This window comes from Acinonyx jubatus, chromosome A1, assembly GCF_027475565.1.
Source record: "Acinonyx jubatus isolate Ajub_Pintada_27869175 chromosome A1, VMU_Ajub_asm_v1.0, whole genome shotgun sequence".
NCBI lineage: Eukaryota > Metazoa > Chordata > Mammalia > Carnivora > Felidae > Acinonyx > Acinonyx jubatus.
In genome coordinates, this window is record NC_069380.1 from 90,545,616 (window position 1) to 90,567,660 (window position 22,045).

The 22,045-nt window shown below is 48.2% G+C and overlaps 2 long non-coding RNA genes across 2 annotated transcripts in view; one reads left to right on the forward strand and one right to left on the reverse strand.

Annotated features, from left to right (window-relative positions):
• Positions 1–21,825, reverse strand: part of LOC113604540 (uncharacterized) — a 92,323-nt gene extending 70,498 nt beyond the window's left edge. The window contains exon 1 of the long non-coding RNA XR_003426519.2: positions 21,447–21,825. This is a non-coding gene — a long non-coding RNA (uncharacterized LOC113604540). The remainder of the gene's footprint in view (positions 1–21,446) is intronic.
• On the forward strand, positions 1,184–17,313 carry LOC128314919 (uncharacterized). Its single transcript, XR_008297204.1, has 5 exons — positions 1,184–2,712; positions 5,999–6,156; positions 15,767–15,927; positions 16,245–16,360; positions 16,693–17,313. It is a non-coding gene; the product is annotated as an uncharacterized LOC128314919 (long non-coding RNA).
• Positions 21,826–22,045: the final 220 nt, after the last annotated feature.

Here is a 22,045-nt window from a genome sequence, read left to right on the forward strand (position 1 = left end):
TGTGGAGTGATGTGGGTAACCCCAGATGTCATCTATGTGGAACATCCTCAGGTCCCACAGGAAGGCCTGATCCCTGAGCCCTACATGGTCATGACCATGCCTTTTCCTGCCTCTCTCCCAATAGCTCCCAAATCCCAGCAGACGTTTCATCTTCCCTGATTACAATTCAGATCCTGGACTTAAATTTCATTGGGATCCAGGGTATAATTTAGACATAGGAGAGATTCTAAGACTCCCTGCCTTTTCTAAAGCCAATGAATGAAGAATTGAAGTAGAACTGGATCACCTCAAGGCCCAGCCTATAGCCGGGGCTAGAGAGGGTGCTAAAATACAGGGAGGGCAGGAGACAAGGAGGCAGTTCTGTATCCTGTGGACCTGGCACCCATCACCCTGTCACCCTCTCTCCATCATATGCTCCTGCACAGAGGATCCTTTACCACTACCAGGAACCTCCACTACCTTGAATCTGATTAAGGACTTACCATTGGAAAAGGGACCTAAGGAAAAAAAAATCACAGTCATGTAGTCTCTAATACTCCCCATCCCCAAACCCAGTAGCAGAAAATATAATTTGAAATACAGTAAGAGGATTTCTCTTCCTACCTGGATCCTGGGGCAGGGGGAGGGGGAGCCTAGAGTAGACACAGGCTAAGGGACAACATGGAATCAGGCACTTGGCTGACTTAGAATCTATCATCTTTCTCACATTTGTCTGCACTTAAGTCCTGCTCCCCAAAGGACACTTTCTGAAGAGATCCAAATACCTAAGGTGATCTGTTGGTTAGCTACAGCCAGAAAAGTGCTCCATGTACCTGGGTTAACATGGGAGCTCAGACCTAGGCTCAGTGGTCCTTTGCCCATGAGTCAAGCTCCAGGCAAGCTGGGCCCACTGGGCTGGAACAGATGCCCCTGGGCTCCTGGTACCCAGACATGCCCTCTGAGGCTCTCCTGCGAAGGTTGTACAGAGGCAGCATCCCCAGGCACCCCTAATGATCCAGGCACTGCATCCCTGAGGTTTCTCCATGTAACATGGGGTCATTCTGAGTGGGCTCTCCTGATGCAGACACCCACCCACCTGCTGCTCTCTTTTTCCCTCATCTGCCACAGGACCCCAGGGACAATTCTGTACCATATGACATGAAGCATTCAGGTTTCTGTACCTTATGACATCATAAAGGATGCAGCCTACTACAGGCTGGCCACAGTCCTGTGTTCCCCTGATGACCAAGATCAGGGGCACTGCTCATCCCACCTTTCTCTAGGACAAAAGGTGGGTGGGTAAGATAACCCAGAATGATGGAACTGGCCAAGGAGCACTCACTGGGGTTAGGCAGATGCCAAATGGGATCTGCAATTGAGACCATATGGACAGACTGGTACCCTACTTCCCCACTCAGGTGGCACCTCCTGAACAAGAAAAACTGCAGGATCTTCTAGAAGGGGCACTGCCCCAAGAAGGTGATGAAGCCCACAGGACATTTTCATCAAAACAGCCACACACATCTCAATGGGGTCACCCATGCTAGGCCAATCCTGGGTGAGATTTCTATCCATCAGAGAAAAGTAGGACATCTCTTGGCCAAAGAAGTGTCTATAAAGGAGCTTTGAGGACACTTCCAAACTGTATCCTTCTGAAGACCAGTCTATAGATGTAGAACGTTCAATCCTCAGTGTGAAAGGTTTCATTGAAAGAAGTTTTAACATGTGACTGGAAACTTCCATCTTCTCTTGGGTTCACAGTACATCATCTCCCAGTTTTCCTGGGAAAGACCATCTCAGGTACAGGTGTGAAAGGACTGGCAGAGAACAAAGGCCTCAATCCTAGAGACAATCAAGAAGGACAGTAGCTGAGTAGGGCTTGACTCCATCTACAGGCAGCACTGGAAATCCACCAGGAAACATCCTTGAGATCCAGAGACAGCTCTCAGCAGAGGGGAAGGGAGGCTGATGGCTCTACACTCTGGGACCTCAGGCTCAGCCTCACACAAGCAGCCTCCCTGGGGAAAGTGTAGAGGAACCTGGAAATTTCCCCCAGGGCTACTGGGGGCTGATGAGCAGACACTGGGTGACTTGGGCTTGCAGATGTAGCAAGTGGTCCCAGAACCTGAGGAAGGCAAGAGGCAAATGAACTCTCTCTCACCCATGTTCAAGGTCCAACCTCAGAAATCCCAGTACCTCCCAGAGCTCTGTCACACCAGGAAGGCCAGCAGCAGTCTATTCCATGAACACTGCCTGAGAGAAGGTTGGACAGGACACACCTGAGGGTCAAGTGGAAAACAAGGTCATGAGAGTCTATTGCCTGCCATATATTCATGTGGGATTCCAACTTTGGAACCAGCTGCCATTGCCAAGACCCTAAAGCCAGTGGGGTGGGTCACATTTATGAACTGCAGGCCTGGTGGATGCAGAGGCTGCTCTGGCTGAGGGCAGTCTGACCTTGACTGCTACATAGCTCAGGACCCTAAACTTTCAACATGACCAGGGCCCCTGGGAGGCTCAAGTGGCCCAGCAGAGATGTGTGGTGAGGACCTCCAAGACCCAGCTAGGCACCCAGGGCCTGAGTCTCCCCTTCAAGCCCATCTCTTCAACCTTACACAAGAGAAAGTCTCAGCTCACCTAGGGAGCAGGACCCAAATTCCCCTCCCTCTGAACCAGATCTGAAGGATTTGACATTCTCTGGAACATTGATCCAGACTCCACTGGGGAGACAAGGTATTAGTATGGTCCACCATACCCATGAATCCTTCTTTCACCAAAGCCAAAGTCATGAATAAACTTTGAAATGGAAACAAATAACCTTGAACTTTCCCCCTGTAGCCAGGATAGGAGGCAAGAGACAGGGAAGCTAAGAAACAGGGAGGGGGCTCAGCTTCCTGAGGCCTTGAGATTGAGATAGCAGGGGGAGAAGTGTGGCCATTCATTCTAAGTGCTCACAGGCTCATTGACCTTCAAGGAACAACTTGTATATCAGAGAGAACAGCCTTTCGATCCTGCCTTCAGCATTTTGTAGGAGCACAGCCTTGACCTTTCATTTAGAAGTTCTGGGGCCTCAGCCTCCTAGGACACTGAGCTGCTGCTTCAATCAAGTATTTTTGTATTATGTAAACATCCATGCATGTATGCCGAGGTCACCAAGGTCTTACATCCATTTCTCTACATGCCTCTCAAGAAGCGTCAATGAAATTTCCTCCTGATAGAAATCCCAGCTTACTCTGGTCTTTCTCTTCAAAAGAATCATTACACAAGACACTTCACTTTCATGTCATTAACTTCAGTCAAAACCATTAGGAGTCTTGTGTGTGTGTGTGTGTGTGTGTGTCTCAGAATTGATTTTGGGCTTCAAGTCTGGTTGTGAGGTGCCCCCACTCCCATTGTCCCCTGCCCTCCGATGTGGCACCTGCACAGGAGTCTGAGACATCCTTTGCCAAAGTCTAAGAATGGAGACTTAAGAGTACCTAGAGACACAAATAGAAGTCCAGAATAAAAATAAGGTCACCATCAGATGAGATGATGGTGGAGGAGTTAGAAATTGTGCTAATATCTCCCCAAGTCCAGGTTCCCCAAAAGCCTTCCAGCAGAGTCTTGATGAAGACTCTACCAAAGACCTTGAGACCATTCCATAAAGGAATCCGCCCAATGCTGCAGCTTCCAGGCAGAAGTTCAGGAAATTCTGCTCTGAGGACACAGCTGGGCCCAGGGAGGTCCTCAGACATCTCTAGGAGTTTGCTAGACAGTGGCTGAGACCTGATATTCACACAAAGGAGATGTGGAGATACTGGTACAAGAGCAGTTCCAGGCCATCCTGCCTAGGATCTCAGAGCACAGGCCCAGAGAGGTCAGCCTGGAGTCAGAATCACTAGCTAAGGCCTGTCACTGGGTTCTTGCTCAGCCTACATGTAAGAAGTCACCAAAGGTTCTCTTTGTTGGTCCAAGAGCCAACTGCACTCATGGGGAAATATGAACCTTGGTTTTTTTGAGCTTGCCTTTGACTAGTTGTAATAAGAATCCATCAAAACCCATGTCTGAACCTCTCTCTGGCTGAGGCAGATCTCATTCCTGGGACTGAGCTCTAGCTAGAAAGTTTCTCTACTCTGTTAGGACAGTCAGCCCATTGCTTGATTTTGCTCTGTTGAATGCCTCTATTTCTGCACTTTCTGACATGCTTTAATAAGTTATGTATCCAAAAAGGTAAATTGCTTCAACTTTCAGAATTCTTGATTCTTGCTGTGGTGGCATGAATGGAAGCTTCTGTAACCCCATCCAGGAAACTAACATTTCAAGGATTTCTCAAATGAAAGTTTGGTCTTAAAAAATTAGGATTCAGCCCTTAGACAAATATGGTCTTCCTGCTCAGAAGATGAACTTTGCAGAATGGAGTTGGCCTCAAGGCCACTAAAGGATGCTTGTGAGCGACCATGGATCCAAAAATGAACATTCCAAGGAACCAGATCCTTGGTCTCGGGTGTCAAAACCCAGGCAGAGGAACTCCGCTAGGACCATTGCTAGACAATGCATGCATAGATTAGAGACGGGGTGGCTATAGGCACATCGGCTGGGTTTTTGGTGCAGTCAACCTGTCTCAGAGCCCCTCCCCCTGGGGCAGGTCTGGGGAAGTAGACACTGGTGCCTGAACATAGTTAGACCAGGCTCTGTGCTCACCCTGGGAGGCCTCTCAAAGACCCTCCTTCAGGGCACAGGAGGCAGCTACTACAGAACCAGAACCTGGGGGCCCTTCTCTTGGTACTGGGAGTGATTAAGAAGGCTGCCAGGTGGATACCCCCACCCACCTACCCATCCACCCAGAGGCCTTGAGAGACAACTTCCTGCCCTCAGATTTCATGAAGCATCTGTTGGCCAGGAGTGAACAGGATGTTGGTCTGACCCAGGCTCACACCTGGATGACCCAGAAGTCAGGGCCACTTGGTCCTCACCTTTTACCTGCAGACTTGAGGGAGAGACCAGCCATCACCAGGGGACACCAAAGGGCTCGAGGGTCTACAGTGGGAGAGAGAAGACTCCTTGCAGAGGTTCAGGATGGGGCTCCCCTCAGCACAGACTTGGTCCTGATGTCTGAGTCTCCTGTCCATAGCCCCACCCCTCACCTACACTCAAGCCTCTGCCCAAGCACTTGGATTTAAGTGACCGGCAAATCCCTCAGTTCCTCTCTGCTCCAATTTCTTTTCCCGACAGTCTTACGATATAATTCCTCCTGTCATCCAGGAATACATAGTGACTCCCTCTCCAAATGCCTCCAAGTCATGACCATGGCACTTCAGCCACTGTCCTGGGCTCCCCCAGGCACCCACAGTTCTGACCCATGAAGACTCTCCTCTAGGAAAACCTACCATGTTCATTCAAATCTAGTACTTTGTAGGATATGGACGCAGTGACCCTTGTATTCAAGTATTCAGCCAAGAACTTAAGTTTATACAGGAAGTATTTAACTGAAGTTCTTATATTTTTGCTAAAAATATTGTACACTAAAAAGTAAAACCATTTCTCTCACAGTGAGGATTTGCCATAAGCTTTAAGGCTGAACAATGGCATTTTCTCACATGATCAAGACTGCCCTACAAACCTTTAAAAAGTCACTTCGTCAAATGCAGAGTCCGTCTCAGGAAGAATTCCAGGTATGGCCCTTGTCTTCTTCCCTGAGCTGCTCTGACATTTATAAAGCTCTTGAGTCTCCCAGGAGAAGAAAAAAGGAAAGAACCCAGACTAGTGGACCCTCCTGGGGCTGAGCTGCTGCACTCAGAGCACATACTAGAACCACCCAGGACCTTCAGAACTGCTACTACTTGGGTCCCGCCTGGATCATCACATCAGAATCCCTGAAGAAGGGACCTCATTAGCACTGGGAAACCTTCAGGTAGTTCTAATCTATAGTCTCAGTGTGACTCACTAAAATCCCAGCCCCTGCAGCATAGTGAGGTGGGGAAGTCAAGGAGGCTCCCGCTCTCATACGGCTCATGACAGGATACTTGCTATTCCTTGACAGGAGGAAATCTCCACCCAGGCTGCATGCTGAAATCACCCAGACACTTCAAAAATGTCAGTTCCTGGACCTCACCCTCAGGTACTGAATTCTCCAACACTGGGACTGACCTTTGAAAAGAGGAATCCACTGTCGCCTCAGGACTGGGAAGGAGTCTGCAGGTGAATTCACTCACACACATGATCCCTGCTCTGACTGACCTCAGACAGCGAGTGGGAAAGGGGACTTGACCAAGGACTTACACTGAAATTGACTAAGTGTTGGCTGAGGTCAAGGACAGACTAAGGGACAGTACTTATGATGAGTGCACTCTGGAAAGCCTTTATGCACAAGACAACAGACACCTCGGTCAGGGGTAGGAGGCCAGCTTGATGAAAAGCCCTGGAGAGGGACATGCAACTAACACAGAAGGAGCACAGCTCCCAAGACCTAAGGATGCTTGATATTCTCAGCATGGTGCAGTATGGATGTTGGATGTTCTCAGTGTGGCTGAAACAGATGATTGAGGAAATTCAGCTTGATCGAGTGGACAGATGTGAAAAGAAATTCCTGTCCTGAATAGCCTAAGAAAGAGGCTTGGTCTGCATACCAGGGACAGGGAGAGAAAGATCCCTATCAGAATGCTGTGGCTGTTGACCTTGAGTGACCTTCCATGCCTGGACTTTTTACTTCTAGTGTGAAAACAGATCTAGTTCACACCCGGTATGAGTGATGGTGATTTCTCTTAAGTTGAAGCTGTGAGTGAGCTATGAAGGGAATTCAGGAATTGTTCCCTATGAGAAGATGGTGTGCCCCCCCCCCCATGTGACTTACATGAACATCCTAAGATCCCTGATGGGATCCCTATACCCTCAGATGTCCATGGTATCTCCACACCCATTTCCTATCTCCTCTTCAGCAGATTCCACCCCAGAGACAGTGAGCTATTGCTTAGGACTGAACTTTAAGATAATTTGAACATCAAAGCCTACTGCACCTGACACAAGGGATACCGTGGCCACTTCTGGTCTCTATATCCAATGGCATGAAAATCTGTGTGAATGAATAAAAGGACATCTATTTCTGTCTTGTGCTTGGGACTCAGAACACAGACCTCAGAGCATGGAGAAAACTCAGCTGCCTGGGCCTTGGGACCCATCATTCTTCTCCCTCTCCTCCATTGCCCTACCTGCATGGAGACTCCTTCCCCATCATGGTGGCTTCAAGTCCTAGAGGAGGGAGTAAGAATCCTGATGTTAGCCTTTCCTGAGGGATCAGATGGCTATTCTTTCAGGTTCCTGGGCGTCACTCCCTCCATTTAATGTACAGCTTCCATCTCTCACTTCAGAACTACATAGTGTAGTTTATAAGTTTTAATATAACATGTTTATTTGTACCTTATCTTTTAGACCTTTTTCTCCACATTTCCTTGAAAAAGTTCACTGGACGATTCCATCTCTTGAGTAGACTCAAAGTATTATGTCAGGTAAACATCCATCTATATACATCCACCTTATTTCACCTTCCTAACAATGCCTAAAGTAAGACCAAACACTAGATTGGGGTATTCGAAAAAAAATATCTTTCCCATGGATAATATAGGCTTGGTGAGAACTCAGTTGCCTTATGGGTCATAGAAGGCACCCATCATCTCATCGCTGGGGCAGAAATGAACATTTGAGCCCAGAGCTGGGGTTAGTTGACAACTTCTGACCTGCATGTTAAATCCCAGGCTGAGGGTCACATTAGGATCTGCTGCCCTGGGCAGTTTACTACACATCAGTTAATGACAGCCATGGGTACAGGAACATCTGACCAGAATTGGAAAAACCACCACCCTAATCAGAGACCTCCCTCCACCCAGGGACAAGCTCCTGTGTACAGTTACCCATATAAAGAGGGTTAATTTAACACCAAGGACAAGACACACAGGGTTGACAGTGAAGATGCTACTGCTGGTGCCCATAAGAATCTTTAATGTCAGAACTATTTCAGTTCTAGAGTGAAGAACCATCAGCTAATTTAAGAGTTCTACACAGACTGGGGTTTCTGTACTTCCCACTTGCACGGAACCCCTCAGCAAGGAAAAAATTCTGAGATCAGGGGTGTGTATTTGTGAAAATGCCCCAACCTTTGACCATGTGACTCCAGAAACCCCAGCCTCTCTCTAGACCACAGCACACCTTCTCCCAGGATTCCACACACAACCCAGCTCAGGTGCAGGTGTGGGATGATGGCATAAGAGAACAAAGGCTCCCAAACCTGGATGAACCAACTAGGACAGTGGCCTGGTTGGCCCTGACTCCATCCATAGGCAGCTCTTGGAATCCACCAGGACACAGCCCTCAGCTCAGCACACAGTCCCAGCTGAGAGAGAGGCTGAAAGTCACAGCTACTTCCAAGGACCTCTGAACTCAACCCCACACAAGCAGCCTCGTGGAAAGTGAGGAGCAGCATGGACACCCCCCCCCCCCACACCATGACTGGCGGTTGAGGAGCTGACACTGGGAGACTTGGGCAAGTGGATCCAGAACCTCACGAACCCTGGAGGCAGGTGGAATCTCTCTGGTCCATCCTTCCCATTTGGCCATCAGAAATTCCACTACATCCCAGAAGGCCATCAGTCGACAAATGATCTACAAAACCTTCATTATTGGTAGTTCAACACCTCACTGAAAGGTTGAAAGGAAACAGTCATGTGAGTCTGCCATCTGTCACCTTTTCAGGCTAGGGATTCCAACATGGAACCAGCTGCCTTTGCCAGTTCCCAAAGCCAGGAGGATGGGTCACATTCATTGACTACAGTCCCTGGGTTACAGGGGTTGCTTTGGCTGAGGGCAGTCTGGCCTGGACTCCTTATAGAATATGAACTTTAAACGTGAGCAGGATGCCGGAGAGGCTCAAGCGGCCCAGGAAGTGATGTGTGATAAGGACCTCCAGAACCTGGCCAGGCACTCAGGGCCTGAGTCTTCCCCTGTCACCTTCAAGCCCATCTCAACTTTACCCAAGAGAAGATCCATCTCACCACAGGATCTAGATAAATCCTTCATAAACTCTGAACCAGATCTGGAGATTTTAAGATCCTCTGAACATTGATCCCAACTCAATTTAGCACAGCCCCCTATACAAATGAACTCCTTCCCCAAGGCCAAGGTCAAAAATAAACCTTGAAATGGGAACAGACAACTTTGATCTTTCTCTGAGCTGGGAGGGGCTCAGCTTTCAGGGGCCTTGAGGTTGAGATAGCAGGGGGAGAATTGTGACCATTTATTCTTAGTACTCACAGGCCCATTGGTCGTCAAGAAACAACTTGTACATAGAGAATAGCTTTTCAACCCTGCTTTCAGAGTTTTCTAGTAGGGCAACCTTGACCTTTCATTTAGAAGTTCTGGGCCTCATCCTCCTGCAACATTGTGCTGCAGTTGCTACAAGAGTCATTCTTTGAATATTTGTGTCAGGTATACATCCGTGTACACACTGAGATCACATGGTCTTACATCCATTTCTCCACATGCCTCACAAGAGGTGTAAGTGAATTCTGTTATAGATCCCAGTTAACTCTAGTCTTTCTCTTCAAAACTATCTTTACACACAACAATTCACTTTCCTATTACTAATGAGTTTAGCCAAAACATTAGGATTCAGTCCTTGGACTAATAGGATCTTCCTGCTCAGAAACAAACTTGGTGAGAACTGAGAGGACGTCATGGTCACTAGAGGGAGCATGAGTGGCCATGGATCAAAAAAATGAACATTCCAGGGAACCCAAACCCTCCATCTTAGGTGTCAAAACCCAGGCAGTGACTCTGCTAGGACCAGGGGTTGGGCAATGCACCCATAGATCAGTCAGACAGGGGTGGCTGCAGGCACATCAGCTGGGTTTAAGTGCAGTCACCTTGGCTGGGAGCCCCTCCCTTGGGGGCATCTTTGTGGAGATAGACAAGGTGCCTGAACCTGATTAGACAAGACTCTACGTGCTCACCCCAGGAGGCATTTCAAAGACCCTTCTTCAGGGCACAGAAGGCAGCTGCTGCAGGTACACCAGGACCCGGGGTCCCTTCTCCTGGTACTGATGACTGTAAAAAGGCTGCCAGGTGGATACCCCCACCCACCTACCCATCCACCCAGATGCCTCAAGAGACATCTTCCTACCCTCAGATTTCATGAGGTATCAAGGAGTCAGGAGTGAACATGATGCTGCTCTGAACAAGGTAGGACCAAGATCACCCAGCACTAAGAGCCACCTGTCCCCACCCTTTCCTGAGACCTTAGGGAGATGCCAGCCACCACCAGGGGGCACAGGGACAGCAGAGGGCTCGAGGGTCTAGAGGGGAGAATCAGGGATCCTCTAGAAGAGGGTCAGGCTAGAACTTGCCCTGAGTGTCCCCATGTCTGAGCCACCTGTTGACAGGCCCACCTCACCTACATTCAGCCTCTACTCACACATTTGGGTTTTAGGGACCAGCAAATCCCTCAGTTTCTCCCTTTGCTCCAGTTTCTTTTCTCAACAGTCTTAATATAGTGTTCCTCGTGTCATCCAGGAATATACAGTGACTCCTCTCCAAATGCCTCCAAGTCACTTCTATCACACATCAGCCACTGTCCTGGGCTCACCCAGGCACCCACAGTTCTGACCCATGAAGAAAACCTAGTAGATTCATTCATGTCTAGTACCTTGCCTGTAAGATACTAACACAGTGCCCCGTCGTGTTCAAGTATTCAGCCACGAACTTAAATACGTTCTGTGTAAATACATTTAACCGAAATTCCTATATTTTTGCTGGAATTGTTTTACACTAGGTGAAAGTGTTTAGCTTACAGTGAGGACTTACCATAAATTTTGAGGATGAATCGGAGCATTTGCTCACATGTCATCTTGAGGACATACAGCCCTACAAACATTTGAAAAGTCACTTCGTCAAATGTAATGCCAATTGAGAGAGTCAGTCTCAGGAAGAATTCCAGGTCTGGCCCTCGTCCTCTTCCCTGAGCTGCTCTGATCTTTATGAAGTTCTATTCAGTCTCTCGGAGAGAAAAAACAAGGAAAGTAAAGCAAAACCAGACAGTCTGATCTTTTTGACACTGAGCTACTGCACCCAGAGGGCTCATTAGAACCAGCCGGGACCTTCAGAACTGCTACTTGGGCCCCACCTGCATCGTCACATCAGACTCCCTGAAGAAGGGACCTCATCAGCACTGGGAGACCCCCTCCAGGCAGTTCTAATTGACAGCCTCAGTGTGACTCACTAAAATCCTAGTGCCCCAGAGCACAGTGAGGTGGGGAAGCCAAGGAGGCCCCTGCTTTCAGGTGCAGCTCATGACAGGGTACATACCATTCCTCTATGGGAGGAAATCTCCACCCAGGCTACATGTTGAAATCACCCAGCTGCTTCAAAAATGTCAGTTCTTGGACCTCACCCTCAATGTACTGAAGTCCCCAAAGGGACTGACTTTTGAAAAGGGGAATCCACTGTCACTTCAGGACTGGGAAGGAGTCTGCAGCTGAATTCAGTTGCACACACGATCTACCATCTCACTGACCAGGACTTATGTAGAATTTTCTAAGTGTTTGGGGAGGTCAAGAACAGACTACAGAGGGATCACCTGCTGGAAGAACTTTATGTGCAAGACAATGGACACCTCAGAGGTAGGAGCCAGCTTGTGAATAGCCATGGAGGGTGATGTGCAGCTAACAGAAGGAGCACGGCTCCCAAGACAAAAGATGTTCAATGTACTCAGGATGGTGCAGATCAGTGTGGCTGGAGCATGGGTACTTGAGGAAATTCATTCAGCCAGATCTATCGAGTGGACAAACATGGAAGACAAATTGTGGTCCTGAATAACCAAGAGGCTTGGTCTGCACACCAGGAATGTGAGAGAAAGATTCCCATCAGAATGCTATGGATGCTACCCTTGAGACAGATCTTCCTGGATTTTTTTCTTTCTAGTGTGGAAACAGATCTAGTTTATGCCCCCTATGTGTGATGGTGGATATCAGATTTCTGCTTAAGTTGAAGCTGTGAGTGAGGGATGAAGGGAGTTCAGGAATTGTTCCCTATGAGTAGATGCTATGCCCCCCCCCAACATGTGATCTACATGAATGTCCTAAGGTCCCTGGATGGGATCCTTGCCCTCTCAGCTGTTCATGGGATCTCCACACCCATTTCCTGTCTCCACCCCAGTGGACCCCACCCCAGAAGCAGTGAGCCACTTTTTATGACTGAGGTTTAAGACAGTTTGAACACTGAAGCCTACTGCACCTGACACAAGGGATGACATGCCTGCTGCTGTGTAATGGAATGAGAAGACCTCTAGTTATGTCTTGTCCCTGGGGCTCAGGTAGAACACAGAGACCAAGGGCAGGAAGAAAACTCGGCTTCCTGGGCCTTGGGACCCATCATTCTTCTCCCTCTCCTCCATTGCTCTTCCTGCATGGAGACTCCTTCCGCATCATAGGGACTTTCAGATCATAGAGGAAAGAGTTAGAATCCTGCCTTTAGCCTTTCCTGCCTGAGGGATCAGATGGCTGTTCTTTCAGGTTCCTGGGCCTCATTCCTTCCATCTAATGTACAGCTGCTACTTCTCACTTCTTGCATTACAAGTACCTAGCATAGTTTTCTAGATATTCATATTAATATGTGTGTTTGTACTGTATTTTTTAGACCTGTTTCTCCACATTTTCTGGGACAACTTCAAATGAACACATCCCCTTGAGTAGACTCAAGTTTGGTCTTCAACAATTGCTCAGTTTCAAACATCTACATCTATGTACACACGCACCTTATTTCTCTTTCCTAACAATACCTGAAATAAGACCAAACAATCCAGAGGAGACTGTGTGCAAAAATTCCTTTACCACAGAGAATAGAAGCTTGGTGAGAACTCAGTTTACCTGATGGGGTGCCCTCTATGACCTCATCCTCTCAACCTGGGGCAGAAAAGAACATTTGCACCCAGATCTGGGGTTGGTTAACAACTTCTGATCTGGGTGTTAAATTCCAGGCTAAGGGTCACACTAGGATCTGCCGCCCTGGGAAGTACACCACAGATCAATCAATGACAGCCTTGGGAACTGGTGCTCGACCACCCTGATCAGAGACTTTCCCCAAAAAGACAAGACCCTCTGTCCAGTTACTCGTATAAGGAGGACTGGTCTAACACTAAGGACAAGACATGCAGGGTTGCTAGTGAGGATGGTACTACTGATACCCATGCGGAGAGCCTTTAATGCCAGAACTATCTCAATTCCTGACTGAAGAACCATTGGCTAAGTTAGGAGTTCTACATAGGCTGGTGTTTCTGCACTTCCCACTTGCATGGAAACTCTCAGCTAGGAAACAAATTCTGAAATCAGGGGTATGCATTTGGAAAATACCCCAATCTTTCAATCTCTAGGTAGAGGCATGAGGCTCAATGATGCTCTGCAATCTCTGGCCACATTGTCATCAGGCACACCTCCAAGGCCCTCAAATCAAGCTAGTTTAGGGGCACCTGTGATTTAAGACAGGCACTCCAAGCTTAAGTCCTTGAATTAACCACAGCTTTGTGGATAGGAATGACTCAACCAGGCGGGTGAGACAGAAGTTCTCCTTTATGGTTTTTAAAACCACCAGAGATCTCAGTTGGCCCATCCATACTTGACCAATCAAGGGTGAGCTTTCCATACCTATTAGAAAAAATGCTGGCCAGAGCCAACGGATATACACAAACTTTGACAACGCCTTCAAAATATCTGCTTTAGTCAAATCTACAGATCTGGAATTTCAGCCTGATTTGGGAATTGTTTCACTGAAAGATGGTTTACCATGTGACCATGGAAATCTCTAGACCACAGCACATCTTCTCCCAGAATTCCCCACACAGCCTAGCTCAGGAGCAGGTGTGGGATGATGGCATAAGAGAACAAAGGCTCCCAAACCTGGATGAACCAACTGGGACAGTGGCCTGGTTGGCCCTGACTCCATCCATAGGCAGCTCTTAGAATCCACCAGGACACAGCCCTCAGCTCAGCACACAGTCCCAGCTGAGAGAGAGACACTGAAAGTCACAGCTACTTCCAAGGACCTCTGAACTCAACTCCACACAAGCAGCCTCGTGGAAAGTGAGGAGCAGCATGGACAACCCCCCACACACACATCATGACTGGCGGTTGAGGAGCTGACATTGGGAGACTTGGGCAAGTGGATCCAGAACCTCATGAACCCTGGAGGCAGGTGGAATCTCTCTGGTCCATCCCTCCGATTTGGCCATCAGAAGTCCCACTGCATCCCAGAGCTCTGTCACACCCAGAAGGTCATCAGTAGACAAATGAACTACTGACAGAAGGCTTTGTAGATCAACACTTCATTGCAAGGTTGAAAGAAAACAAGGTCATGCAAGTTTGCCACCTGTCACCTATTCCAGCTGGGGATTCCAATTTGCAACCTTTGTCAAGTTCCCAAAGCCAGTGGAATGGGTCACATTCCTGGACTATAGGCCCTGGGGTTACAGGGGCTGCTTTGGCTGAGGGAAGTTTGACCTTGACTGCTATATGCTCTGGAATATGAACTTTAAACATGACCAGGATGCCCAAGAGGCTCAGGCAGCCCAGGAAAGTGATATGTGATGAGGACCTCCAGAACCTGGCCAAGCACTCAGGGCCTGAGCCTTCCCCTGTCACCTTCAAGCCCGTCTCCTCAACTTACTCAAGAGAAGGTCCCATCTCTCCACAGGATCTAGATAGATCCTTTACAAACTCTGAACCAGATCTGGAAACTTCAAGATCCTCTACAACATTGATCCTAACTCCAGTGGGGAGACAAGATATTAACACAGTCCCTTGTATGCATGAACTCTTCCTTCCCCTAGGTTGAGGTCATGAATAAACTTTGGAATGGACAACTTTGATCTTTCTCCCTGTAGAAGAAAGACAAGGAAGCCAAAGAAGTGGGAGTGGTCTCAGCTTCCCAGGGCCTTGAGTTTGGCCACCCTTCTCCTGTATTCTCATTGTTAGTGTTCACAGGCTCATTGACCTTGAAGGGGCACTTTTACATCCGAGAGAACACTTTATATCCTGCCTTCAGCGTCTTCTAGGAGGACAGCCTTGTCCCTTCATTTGGAAGTTCTTGGCATCATCCTCCTACAATATTGAGCTGAAGGTGCTGTAATAGTCTTAGAATATTTCCATGTCATGTGTACACCCATGCACGTATGTCGAGATCACATGGTCTTTACATCCATTTCTCCACATGCCTCACAAGAAGTGTAAGTTAAATTTCATCCCGTTATAGATCCCAGCTTACTCTAGTCTCTCTCTTCAAAACTATCATTACACCCAACGGTTCACTTTCCTATTACTAATAAGTTTAACCCAAACAATTAGGATTCAGTCCTTGGACAAGTAACTGTCTTCCTGCTAACATGAACTTTGTGAGAACTTAGCTAACCGCATGGTCACTAGAGGGCGCTTGTGAGCAACCATAGATCCAAAAGTGATCATTCCAGGAACTCAGACCCTCTGTCTGGGTGTCAAACCCCAGGCAGAGGGACTCTGCTAGAACCAGGGGGTGGGCAATACACCCATAGATTAGTCAGGGACAGGGGTGGCTGCAGGTACATCTTCTCGGTCTTATGTTCAGCCACCCTGTCTGGGGGCCCCACCCCCAGGGCATCTCTGTGGAGGTAGACACTGGTTAGACTGGACTCTGTGCTCACCCTGGGAGGCTTTTCCAAGAGCCTCCTTCAGGGCACAGTAGGGGAAACAAAAGCAGTCCCAGGTGCACCAGGGCTCAATTTCCTTTTCTTGGATCACAGGATGGGGCAGTAGGGGTGTGCGAGGACTTGCACAGATTGCAGGCTAGATACCCTATCTCCTACCTACCCATTCACCCAGAGGCCTCCACAAACAACTTGCTGCCTTCAGATTCCTGGTTGCATCCAAGGAGTCAGGAGTTATTCACCAGGTCCTGACCAAGGTAGGAACTGGATGACCCAAAAGTCAAACTCCTGGTCCCCACCCTTTCCCCTGAGACCTGTGGGAGGTGACAGCTGCCACCTGGGGGCACCCTGGACACCACAGGGATGGAGGGTCTATAGTAGGAAGGTCAGTGTGGGGCTCCTCCTCAGCACAAATCATCCCTGTGTGTTTGAGCCCCCTGTCCCCAGTTTCAGTCAGACTCATCACACACTTGGGCTTAAATGGTCTCAAACCTCCCCCTCTGTTTTTTCCCCCCTCTGGTCCACTCTTTTCCCCCTGACAATCCAAAAATTTTATTTCTCTTTTGTCATTCAGGAACCTGTGACTATCTATATAAATAGTTCCAAGTCCCTTCCATGGCACATCTGAAACTATCTGCCCTTGGCTCACCCAGAATTTGCCATTTACAGACCTTCCTCTAGGAAAACCAAGTATGTTCATTCACTTCAAGTACTTTTGCCTGTACGATACTAACACAGCGCCCCTTGTATTCAAGCATTCAGCCAAGAGTTTCAACCTATCTACACAGGAAGCATTTTTAATAGAAACAATTTCTTACAGCGTTGGGTTTCCATAAGCTTTCAAGGTGAAACAGCATTTCCTCACATCACCTCTGCAGGACAAAGAGCCCTAAGAATATTTGACAAACCCATTATCTGATCTGCAAACCCTCCGGAGGAGATCTCTGGAAGAGTTTCTAGGTCAGGCTCCAGTCCTCTGCCTCAGGCTGCTGGGTTCTCATAAAATGCTTTCATTTCTCAAGGGGTGAGGGGGAGCAAAATCAGAAGAGCCTGACCATTTGGACCCTATTGAAGCAAATTTACCCATCCTGATGGTGCATTAGAACCACCTGGGACCTTCGGAACTGCTGACACTTTGGACCCCACCTGGATCGTCACTGGAGAATCCCTGAAGGGAGCCCCCTCAGCACCGTGAAAGGTCAGCGAGTTCTAATTTACAGCCCAGGAATGAGTCCATTACAAAATCCCCACCTCCCTGGAGCACAGTGAGGAGGGTTGGGGGATGGGGAGAGGACTAAGGAGCCCCGCCCCCCCGCTCTCAGCTGCAGCTCATGGCAAAATGCACGCTATTCCTCTATGGGAATAGAGCTCTACCAGGCTGCTCATTGGAATAAACTAAAGAACTTTTTACAAATACGAAGTGGTGGGCCTCAGCCCAAAGTAATTCAGTCCAAATCACTGGCATTGGTCTTTGACAAACGCCTCCAAGTGATTCCACTTAACATTCCAGGTCCTATTAAGTTTTGAAGCATCAGTGTTGGGAAGCTATTCTAATTTGCTTACAGACATGATCCATGATTTCACGGATCTTAAAGACCACTGGAAGGTCTAGACTTGACCAAGGAGTTACATCACGTGTACAACATGAGTCCGTTTTCAGGACTGAGTAATAGACAGCACCTGAGAAGGTGTTTGTGCACAGAGGACTGAAAATCTGAGGGAGGAGCAGGAACCAGCTTGATAAATAGCACTGAGGGGGGGGGGGAGATAATGGAAAGGGAGTACTTCACACAGAAAAGCTAAGTCCCCAAGAGAAAGTTGTACCCCACTGTGGTCCAGAGATGAGAGAAGGTAGGTGTGCCTGTCCTACTGATCTGAAGCTTCATTCTGGGTCAACCTGGCACAGTGTCTGCCCCGAACGGTCCTAGGAAGACATCTGGCCTACATACATAGGACATTGAGAGCAGGGACCCCATTAAGGTGCTACAGCTGCTGTCCATGGGAGTGATCCTGAATGCCTGGGCCATTTGAGAATCAGTGTGAAGAAAATTCTCTATAGGGCATTTAGTTATTAGGATATCAAAATGTTCTACTATAAAGTGGCTGCTGACACTAAGGGGGAAATTGCTCCCCATGAGGTGCTACCATGGACCTCCCCACCTGTGGTCTACATGGAGCATCCTGGAGACATAGATGGGAGCCCTGAGCCTTCCATAGCATTTCCATGCTTGACTCCTGCCTTTCTCCCAGCAGACCCTGCACCTAGCAACCTAGAACACCTCTGCCTTGGATCCACATCCAGAACTTCAACTGGGTTCTACTCCCACTTCAGAGACAGGGAATGTTATGACTCCTTTTGCCAAAACCCAATGGAATGAAAAAAAACAGATGTGGAATTAACTAGAGGACCATCTAGCTTGGCCATATGGCTAGGGCTTAAATGACACCAAAAAAAGTGGAGAAAGCCAAGGAGCAGGGAGGGAGCTCAGCTTCTTAGTGATTTGGGATCAGTAACCCCTCACTCTCCTCTCCGAACATCCTTGCTGGAGGATGATTTGCCCTCAAGGAAAGCTCACAGACGGAGGAGGCAATAGGAGAGTATCTTGCCTTCCATATTTCTGGATGCTTGAACAGAATCCCTTTAGTGTTCTTGGGCCTCATTTACCCCTTGGGAGGCTATAGCTGATGCCTCATATTTCAGAGCTTCTTTGTGAATAGGACCAAATGGCTTACAATGTAAACTATCTTAGGTCTCAAAGCTGTTTATCCACATTTCCTGGGCCAACTTTATGAAACTGTTCCTTTTCCTCTGTAAATCCAAAACTTGTCCATCTTTCTCTTGAATAATTCCGATCACTTACATACCATCTTATCTTTCACTTTCCTACCAAGAACTAAAATAAGGCCATGTTAATTAGTACAGCAGGGCTTGGCACAATATTGCTTTCCCATGGAGAACACAAGCTTTGTGAGAACTTGGTCAGCCCATGGGTCAGCTATCAAGCCCCATGATCTCACCCCTGGGTGGACTAGAATGTTTGCAGCTGGAGGCAAGTTTGGTTCAGAACCATTATTTGTGTGTGAAATCCCAGGCAGAGGAATACAGCTAGGACCCATGGATGTGGACAATCCACCATATCAGACACAGACCCGTGTGGGCACAGACACACTTGCCAGGGACTGTAGCACCACCAAGCCCCTCCCCACCCTGGAGCTATCTCCTCTATCCAGTTAACCCCTGTAAGGAGGTTTCATCTGAACATCGAACACCAGGGGAGAAGGGTTGCCACTGAGGATGCTATTGCTGTGGTCCATGGCAAAGACCCTTCACACCAGAATTATTTTAATTCAAGAGTGAAAGGAACCCAGGTAATTCCATAGTTTTATGGAGTCTGGGGCTTGGTCCTTTTTGACTGGAGCTCGCAGGGAGGTTAAGAGAAAAAAACTATTCTGAAGTCAGGTGTGTGCATTTGTGAAGACAACTTAGTCTGCAGCTGAGGGTCTAAGGCCCAGAATCCTTTAGAATCACTGCCCTAATTGAGGCCAGCCACACCTTCTCCCAGTTATCTGAGCAGATGCTAGGGTGCAGAGATTTGGCAGGTGTTATCAATATCCCAGTCCTTCAGTGAATCACAAGGGCTGAACGCTGGATGAGCCTGCCTCAATCACAGGGAAGACTTAAACCCCCACCCCTCCCCTCCCCGTGGAGGACACCAGGACCCCCAGAGAATTCAGGATGCACCCAAAAATCACAGAGCCAGTGGGAATGCTGGGGCTCTGTACTTCTGTGGAAAACCAGGGCTTGGTACCTAGTGCTCACTGTGGGTGGAGGCCAGTTCCTGCCCGAGGGCCTCTAGGTCCCCTCCACCTTGTCAATGACCCCCTTAGCCCTCCACTCTCCCCTTCTTCCCCCCTCCCCCTTCCATCTACTGCTCCGCTTATGGTTTGGGTAAAAGTCAAATTCTCTGCACACCTCCTTTCTCTCTGCTCTTGACTTGTGTTTCTTAAAACCTTGATGTCATCCGTAATTGTTACCAATGCCCTTCCTTGACCCGGTTAGCTTCAGATGCAGCCCTTCTCATTCCAGCCCAGAACTCGGCAGACACCCAGTGGATCCCATACAAACCCTTGTTTTCCTTTTTTTTCCCCCCTCGCTCTCCAACCTCTTTGTTGACAACTGTTTCCACCCAAGCACATGGCTATCACTACTTATCTGTTGAAACCCCAATCACTTTTACCTGAGTCCCTCTCTATTCCTTCCAGATTCCCTAGAACTCCCAAGTTTTGGCTGTGACCTTGTTTTCCTAAACTGGATTTCATGTTGGTATTGATGAAAAAATATTTTAATTGTTGACTATCAGCTTACAAGTCCCCCTCCTTCCCTTAAAGATAGAAAAAAGCAGTTCTAGATCGTAATGAGATGCACTTCCTTTTACAAGATTCCTGTTGACCTTTAAGGAGAAAAGTTATGGGCCAGGGTGGGAAGCTTTGCCCCCTGCTTATGGAGAGGCCCCTGTTGAAATCCCCTCTTATCTCCAATCCCACTGATGGTCTTCGGCTTGAGAAGGCTGAATTTCCCTGAACAGTGGCAACAACTATTTTCTCCACAACCTTCATCTCCTCCTCCAGCTTCTCCCTCACCTGCTTCACCTTTTCCAGATGCCGTTCCAGTAAGAATTACCATAAGTTCTCTCCAACATTTTTCTCATTTGCTTGGCCTCCTTTAGTAGCAGGATACTGAACCTCCCTTTAGTTTCCTGTCTGGGAATTTTTCTTCAGCTTTCCCTGTCACTCAGAGGCCTGATGAGACCCCATTTTATCTTTGAAGTTAAGATGCTTGGTAATCACTTCCCTGGTACAGCAGAAGCCACCACTGCCTCACGCCGTTACCCCTGCTCTCCATCCTTCTTGGTGAAAGCCTTTCCCTACATGCCAGCACTCAAGACTACCTTACCCTCTTGTTAACCTCAACTACTTTTCTTCCCAGCATTTTCCGTTTCCCTTCCTGTTTCAAGAAATTCATCCAAAGACTTTCGTAACTCAACATTTTGTAATGAAAGGGTGAAACAATTTTCCTTAAGTTAATTTTCCCTAAGGCTGAAGAGATTTAAGATTCAACACCTGTGCTTTATCCTTGGAAAGAAAAGCAGCCCTAAAGTTGTGTGAAATCATTTCTTTGGAAAGCCAGAAACCCCTCCTGAAAGTCTGAAACTTCAGAAAAACCCCTTAGATCAGGCCCGAGTCTTCAGCCCCAGAGAGCTTCCGAGAACTACCCATCCCCTCTTCAGACGAAAAGCAAAGCACCCGCCCATCCAACCCTTTTTAAGAGGAGCTACTCCGCCCCCTTGTGCATGAGAACCACCTGAGACCTTACTAGAGTCTCTCCCCTCGCTGGTACACCAGGAGGTGGGAATGACCACAGACGCCCTGCTCTCAGATGCAGCTCATGGCCGAGTGCACCATATTCCTCTGGGGGGGGGGGGCAGCAGATCTCAGCCCAGGTGATGCCTTGACAATCTCCCAGACAGCTCTCCGTGCCCGGACCCAGCCCAGGATGATTAAGCTGTAACCACAGGGACTGACCTTTCAAATGCCTTCCAGCTGATTCCATGGTTGAGTCAGGCCTGGGAAGCTTTTCGAAAGCTGAATTCCCTTACAGCCAGGATGGATGATTTTGCTGAGTTTATAGACCAGGGGCAGAGCTAGAGCTGCCCAGGAAGTTAAGTTGAACTGTCCCAGGCGTTGGGGGAGGTGGAAGACAGAATACAGTACTTACGTGTGAGGAGGCATCAGGTGATGAATCTGGTGACAGGAAGGACCAGCTGGATGAATGGCACTGGTGGGCGATGGGCCATGAGCACCCCACCCAGGAGGAACAAAGGCCTCACAGCAAAATTGTGCTCAAAAAAATTCAGGGATTGAGAGATGTGTAGCTGCAACCAAGATATCAGGAGGAAATTCAGCCTGACCTGAAGCTGTCAAGTCACGGAGTGAAGCATTTCCTGAAAAGACACAGAACACACACAGAGCACACTGAGGGAAATATAAGCTGGATCCCCCTTCAGTCTGTTGTCCATGGAAATCCCCTTAGCGCCTGGACTATTTTAATTCCCATATGGGAAAAAACAAGACAGTTAATGGCACATATGTATATTTAGAAGATAGGACATCAATAATTTTTGCTTCAGAAGAGCTGCCGTTATGGTGATAAAAACAATCTAGGAACTGTTTCTGCATTTCTGCTTTGGAAACAGCCTGGAAGCAGCCACCATTTACACAAAGGGAGAGGCCCTGAACAGGGGTTACATTGAGGGTGATGCTGGGTGTGGGTGCCCTGCGTGGAGCCCCACTGGGCACGGAAGTGAAAGGTGTCCT